This window comes from Ornithorhynchus anatinus, chromosome 17 (genome assembly GCF_004115215.2).
Source record: "Ornithorhynchus anatinus isolate Pmale09 chromosome 17, mOrnAna1.pri.v4, whole genome shotgun sequence".
Classification (NCBI taxonomy): Eukaryota; Metazoa; Chordata; class Mammalia; order Monotremata; family Ornithorhynchidae; genus Ornithorhynchus; species Ornithorhynchus anatinus.
In genome coordinates, this window is record NC_041744.1 from 43,376,354 (window position 1) to 43,383,926 (window position 7,573).

At 43.9% G+C, this 7,573-nt stretch overlaps 1 long non-coding RNA gene across 1 annotated transcript; it reads left to right on the top strand.

Moving 5' to 3' along the window:
• The first annotated feature begins 563 nt into the window (after nucleotides 1–563).
• Nucleotides 564–7,299, top strand: LOC114817798. The gene is made up of 3 exons (XR_003765648.1): nucleotides 564–3,608; nucleotides 4,954–4,995; nucleotides 6,389–7,299. It is a non-coding gene; the product is annotated as an uncharacterized LOC114817798 (long non-coding RNA).
• The last annotated feature ends 274 nt before the right edge of the window (nucleotides 7,300–7,573 follow it).

Consider the following 7,573-nt stretch of genomic DNA (forward strand, 5'->3'; position numbering starts at 1 on the left):
TGCTTCCAGACTCCAGACTCAGTGACTCTTTGTGGTTCTGTAAGCTATACTCTGGTCATTACTGATTTTGTCCTTTGGTCTCAGATGGCCCTGTTATCACTGATGTTACCTGAGCCCCTGAGTATGGTGCTCTGAACACAGTAAGCACCCATTAAACAAAATTGAATGAATGAAGGAGCCCACCTCTCCCCTAGAAACCAGGAGAATTCCACTCATGATGGTATGACCCAGAGACCAAAGCTTTCCCACTGACCTCACAAGGGGCTCATGTTTTGTCCGGTCCTGGGGATTGTGAGATTGCCAGTGATTGGGACACTGATGAGACTTAAATGCTGCCCTGCTCATCTCCTATCCTTTGTCAATACCATTTAAAGAATCTGCAAAGTTACTGAGGAAAGATGAGACTGTCAGTGAAGAGGATGATCGAGGGCCTGGTAGTCCAGGAATCCAGGGTGGATTCATGTCTGTGTGTGGAACCTGCCTCAGTATGATCATCCAGGACTTCTCCAGTTCCTCACTGGGGCAAGTGGGGAAATTCCCTCAGAGTTCACTAGAAAGCCAACTACTTATATCGAGATTGAGCTTGCTGTCTCTCGGTCAGCGAGAACAGCTGAGGTTTTCTTTAGGAACGACTTTCTTAGCCTTCTCTACTTTTGGGCTCATTTTAGAGATCTTGTCCCCCTCCCCAACCTTGTAGCATTTGGAGGAGCAGGAAATGACACCAGAGCTTTCTGTGCCCCAGACGAGGACTTTCTGATTGAGGGCTTCTCTGGCGTCACTCAGGATTGGGGAGAATAGTATTCAATAATGGGGAGGAGCTAGGACCCCACCTGTTTTGTCTCCATCTCCTCACCTCTCCTTCTGCCCAAGTGCACAGGCTCCTTAACTTTCTGTCCCATTCACCTTTCCTCTACAGAGCCAATTGAGCAGCAGGGAACCTACTCAGAGCTGAATAAGCGAAGTCTTGATCTGCCCTGGCAGGGCCAAAAATCACAGGGCACGAAGGGCAGAAGATCAGCGAGTGAGCCGTCAGTGACCTACACAGAGCTGAAACAGCATAATCGACCTCAGTGGTGCAGCCCATCTGAGAATGCCCAGAGTAAAGGTACCACAGGCCACCTGCCCCAGCCTCAGTCGCCTGCATGAATCTAACAGGTTTAGGTATTTTACCATCCTTAGCCAAGGGGACCAGCAAGTTGAGTTTGTGTTTTTGAAGAATCCTCTTGGGGATGCCTATTAAGTGCAATTTCCCCATATAATTACAATTTTGCTTTTATTCAGATATTCCCAGTAAGGGCAGTACTTCCCAGTGTGATTTTTTATCAGTTGTTCTCTTTCTTGATGTGTCTCTGGAATTTCCACATGGGCTTGTTTGGATTTGTCATTAGTATTATGTCTGTTATTGTTGGTGTTGTTGTTTGACATCTTTATTGGGCTAGATCAGTCCAGGGACACCCCAAAACCTCTCCAAAGGCTGACCATTCCCTTTCAGGTTCATAAGGAGCCACCCTCACCTAAAGGAAACCATGGGTTGAAGCTTGAGGGAAGCTCACCAGGATGCGGCTGCTGGGAGGAGATAGAGACCAGCCAGGGCAGCTGCCCTGTTCTTAACCCACTCCTCTCTCCACACAAATGTGTGGAGAACCTGGGGAGCGCCACATCCCCGAGCAGACTGTGGAGGGAAGGTAGCTGATGATTCACCCTCCCACAAACAGCAGACTCACAGAGCCCAACTGCCATCTCTTTTCACCTCCTTACCACTATCTTCCCCTGCCCTGACATGAGGAAATGATGTTTGTTTGAATTGTGGATTCCCAGTGACAACCTTAAAACAGGCTAAGATTGACAGGTTTTCCAGCAGGATCACATGGTGAGTCTCCTTGGGTAATTCATCAAAGAAATCAAGAAACCTCAAAGCACAACACAACCAGCATCCACTGCACTTCATTCTAATTTGACAATACATGTACAGCTCTCCTACAATCCCACACATCCCTTCACTTTGCTCAGGATCTACCTCAACCTTACAACATCACTGTGCAGCTATATTCACTTCCAGGCTCTTTAGACTCTTGCAGAATTTATCTTCTCAAGTGCAGGGATTGTGTTTACCAACTCTGTCAGAGTCTCCCATGAGCTTAGCTCAGTGTGCTCTGCAAATTGTAAGGCATTAATTCTGACTCTTTTATTTCCCTTCAGATATTTCTGTCTCTTCCCAACAATTTTCACTCCGATTCTCAAATGATGACTAGGCTTTGGACAGTGTTTAGAAATGAAAAATAAGGTACATCTTCAAAACATAGTGGCAGAAATTTGTAGGCAAACTCTGCTTCATCATCCACCCTGTCCCAGCTCCAGATTATAAAATCTTTGAGTGCAGAATTGATGTCTCCTTACTCTATTTTACTCTCTTGGGCACATTATGCAGCACTTTGCACAAAAAATGTCACTGATAGATTGAACTCTCCTCTACCCCAGTTCTCATAAACATATGCTTCAGAAGGAGTCATAGGTCAGGTTAGAAAGTTTGTTAGAGTGAGCAAAATGAAGGTCTGTGTTCTTTGGATTTTAATATGTTGCCTATGCTCTTTAAACCTCTCCAGCCCACTCTCCATGTCTCCCTCTTTGACTCTTTTTCTATCAGTTATATTTCTCTCTGTCATTGGCTATATTTCTCTCTTCACCTCGTACCTTTTCTATCTCTCTTCCTCTTTCTTGGACTAAAGGTGTATTTGTATGAGTCAAAATAAAGAATTGAGGTTGTCAGTTCTAAAGAAAAAAATGATAGAAGATAAGTGAGTTGTTAATAGAAATTGCGTAAAAGGTGAAGGGAGAAATTATTTCTCTAAGACATGTCACGTTTTAGTGGGTAAATTAAGATTTCAGGGCATTTTGGGTGTTTGAGGACAGAGATATTTTTTTCTGTTGCAAAGATTATCATTATTGACATTATTATCACTACTAGTAGGTTCACATAGTACAGTCTGGAAGTTCAATGCAGTAACTGTAGGAATCTTCTGCCTTGCATTACTGGCCACAACGGGTTTCTTGGCAGCCCAAGGTAAATAACTTTAAAACCAGTCCTAAAATAGTGAACAAACTTAGCCTTTTAAATGACTTGCATCTAAAGAATGATCTAAATAGTGCAATCCTGATAGTCTTTCTTATCTGATTTCTATAGTGATCCAGGGACAAGGAGTTTCTACAAACGTCTTTCCAAACCCATCTCCCAACAACATCAAAGAGACTGGTAGCTGCGAGCACTGAGTGGTCCAAATAACTGCCCCAGAGCAGCTCAGACAGAGACCAAAACTGCTTCTTCTGAGGCTGCAGTGCCCCTTATGTGGAACCAAAGTTTTTGTGTGCACGAGAGAAAGAGGTGGTAGAAACTTGGACAACCAAAGCTCAGGAAACATCTGATTCTGCGCATAATTCTAACCCCTTCTTGTTATCTAGAATGTGACTGGGGCCCTTGTCCAGAGGACTGGATTCAGTTAAGAAAAAGCTGTTACCTCTTCTCCAAAGATAAAAAGAACTGGCATGACAGCAAGAAGACTTGTGCAGCTCTGAAGTCCAGTTTGCTGTGGATAGACAGCAAGGAAGAGGAGGTAATTCTGAGGTTTCACATGAAAAGGGGAGGGGTTATATAGGGATGGTCCACCGAGAGTCTCCCTGTGCTCTGGAGCTCTAGTCTTGGCTCTGCTCGGGAGCTGTTGTGTCACTGTTGGTTGGTCATTTAGTCTCCCTGATCTTCACCTTTTCCATCTGTCATTTGGAGGGAAGAACCCCTGCAATTTCTCTGCACTCTGAGGCCCTGTGAGATAATGTGCTTTGGATTCTCCAGGTGAAGGGCAATGTGACTCAAGGAAAGGACTTAATCCAACCCTCTTTGAAATCTGTAGGGTGACCATTATTGAGTACCCACCCAGTATTAGATTTTCTAATCCCCAAATCACACACAGCTGGGCCCTGCCTCCTGGCTGCAAAACGTAGCCACCGTTGCAGTATAAAACTAGAGTTAGAGCCCTGGTTGAAAGTCATTCAATCAATCAATCAGTGGTATTTATTGAGCACTTGGTTTGTGCAGATTACTGTACTCAGTGTTTGGGAGAATACAGTAGAGTGAATAAGAGTTAGAGAAGCAGCATGGCTTAGTGGAAAGAGCCCGGTCTTGAAAGTCAGAGGATGTGGGTTCTAATCCCGGCTCCGCCACTTGTCTGCTGTGTGACCTCGGGCAAGTCACTTTACTTCTCTGTGCCTCAGTTACCTCATCTATAAAATGGGGATTAAGACTATGTGCCCCATGGGGGATAACCTGATTACCCTGTATCTACCCCATCATTTGGCACATAGTAAGCGCTTAACAAATACCCTAATTATTATTATAAACACAATTGCTGACTTCAAAGTGCTTACTTTCTAGAAGGGATTGATTGAGTGAGTATCAGGGAGACTGAAGGATGATGTATCAGGATCCAGGCTGTTTATAGGATCCCTGAGATGAGATACTCTCACATCTCCACTTCCTTCATGAGAACCGAGCCTGGGTTTGCTATGATGGGACTCGGTTGGGGCTGGTCTTCAAAGAAGGAAAGACTTAATTTTCAAGCCAGTCCCCAACAGCCGAGTCTCAGGTTAATAATAAAGTGTTCTTGACACCTTTTTCTGCCTAGGGAATTGGGTTGAGGGGGGATGAGAGAAATAAGTAAAGAGAGACAACGATTGTGCCCAGGACTGAAATAGTCCTGGAACAGGGTGGAATGTGGTTAGCAGGCTGAGTCTTCTACCAGACAAGAAACCTGGGAACCATGGATACTGTCAAGGGATTGGTAACTCCATACCTTTCTGACACAGCACTGTGCCTGTTTGGTCTGCTTTTGATGCTCAATAGGATTTCATAGTATTGTTTTCCATCTTTGCATGGATTGGGCTGACTTGTATTGGACCTGGTAGTTCCTGGAAGTGGGAGAGTGGCACAGCTTTCTCCAGTCATAGGTAAGCCTCAGGCTCTGAAAGACTGTTCTGTCTCCAAGGGGTTTGTCCCTGAGCTCCCCTTCAGTGTATGGAGGTCCCTGGTGCCCGGGCCCTGGGTTGGGGTGATGGTGGATATGGACAGTCCAGTCCAGTCAGGCTCCAGCAACAGAAGGAACCCTGTCCCTGGATTCATCCAGCTCCATGACCCCATTCTCTGCTCTGGTTTCCTCCCCGGAATGAGAGCAGGAAAGCAGCATCTCTACCTCTCACCTAGGCTGTGACTTAAGGTTCAGGAGCAGAGAGGAATTTCTCAGGGCAAGTCTAAAAGGCAGGAAATGATGTTAGCAGGATGTTCCCTATCTGTCTCAGCACATACACTCTGCAACCCCGGAGCTCTAATCTCTGTCTCCCTGATACCTAAGATTCTCAATGAAAGCTGCCTTCCAGTGTTTGGATAAGTGCATGAGTTGACATCATTAGCTGAGGTAAATTGAATTCAGCAGTCAGTACTCAGGACAGTGCAGCCCCAAGGTTTTCCTCTCTGTCGTATGAAAGAAGGGCCATGTGTTCTGTTATTAAGGACTTTGAGTTTCTCACATCTATGAAGCTGGAAAATAAATCCATCTGTGTTACCTCTACTACAGACAATCAATTGACCATATCTGTTGAGCACTTACTGTGTGCAGAGCACTGTACTAAGTGCTTGGAAGAATACAGTGTAACAGAATTGGTAGACAGGTTCCCTGTCCGCAACAAACTTACAGTCAAATGGGGGATACAGATATTTGTATGAATAAATAAATTATGGATATGGACATTAGTGCTGTGGGGCTGAACAGGTGGTTTATAAAAGGAGCGAATCCAAGTGAAATAGTGACAGAAGGGAGTGGAGGAGAGGAAGTGAGGGCTTAGTCAAGAAGGTCTCTTTGAGGAGATGTGTCTTCAATAAGGCTTTGAAGGTGGGGACAGTGATAATCTGTCAGATGTGAAGAGGGAGAACATTCCAGGCCAAAGGCAGGATGTGGGAGAGAGGTCAGTGGTGAAATAGACGAGATCAAGATAGAGTGAGTAGGTTGGCATTATGGGAGTGAACTGTGCGGGTTCAGTTGTAGTGGGAAATCAGGAAGGCAAGGTAGGAAGGGGAAAGGTAAGTGCTTTAAATTCCATGATTAGGAGTTTCTGTTTGATACAGAGGCATATGGGCAACCACTGGGGGTTCTTGTGGAGTGGAGAAACATGGACTAAATAGTTTTGTAGAAAAATAATCCGAGCAGAAGAGTGAAGTATAGATTGGAGCTAGGAGAGACCAGAGGTAGCAAGGATGCAGATATGGTAATCAAGGCGGGATAAATCAAGGCTTGGATTAATGTAGCAGCTATCACTAATCAGAAATCATTTCTATTGTCTTTCACAGGCGCACTTTCATCGAGACAAAAAGGGGGGGTAACTACGTCTATCAAAGTGGAAAATATGTCTTTGAAAACAACTGTGAGGGTCTCAGGTTGTTCATTTATAAGCAGAGGACTCACTAGTCTCTGTTTATGAAAAACCCTAACTTTGGAATTTCATCTCAATCCCATCCCAGGTACCTTCTCACAAAGAATCCTGGATGCTCACCTGGTCAACTGCACTAATTTCTTGGTCATCAAAATGGTGCCCTTGTTTTTGCAAAGCAAAGTGTTCCTGGGTAGAATTGGACATTGTAGACCCTAGAGGATTATCCTCCCCAATGTTTCAAGGCCTCGTGAGATATTTCCACTCTAAACTCACTGATTCCTGTGTGAAATGATTCAGTTACAGCTTCTTTAAAGAGATAGTGATATCTCTGTTACATAAAACAACACCACTCGTCTTCCACACTTGGTTGTCACGCAGTACCATGCAATATCTGTGGCCCACCATGAATAATTATTACAAAAGAAAATGAAATTGTCAGTGACTATAATTCTTAGATTATTTAACATATCCAACTCCCTTCAGGCTCATGGCTTCATGAATCCTGAAAAATGTTCTGGAAAAAAAAGAAGACTATCATAAAGTACCAACTTTTTACAGCTTCCAAATGGTATTCAACTGAATTAGAAAGTCAGAAACAGTGAAAGGTGGTATTTTCACACACTTTGAATGGATCCCATTCATTTAACAGGAGTTACTGATTGTCTCCTGTGCCCGTAGGCCCTCAAAGAGTTCTATAAGAGCAAAAGACGTTGTTCCTGCCCTTTGAACAATCTACTGAAGGATGCAGGCACAAACTGTATGCTTCTAGTAGGACAAGAAGAAAAACATGAATATGTGGTATTTCTGGCAGCGAACAGAAAAATAAACTAGTGGATCTACCAACTCTGTTGTCTTGAACTCTGTGAAGTGCTAAGTACAGTGCTCTGTATATGATAAGCACTCAATACCACTGAATAATTGATCGACTGCTGAGCACACAGTAAATACTTCACAAATAGCCCTTTATTGCTATTATCATTACTATCATTATTATTGTTGTTGTTGTTATATTAGAATTTTTCATATAGAGAGGTTTCTGAGGTCACCTGAGCAGATGAGCTCCCTGAGAGAGAGCATCAACAAAATGAATAAGGGATCCAGA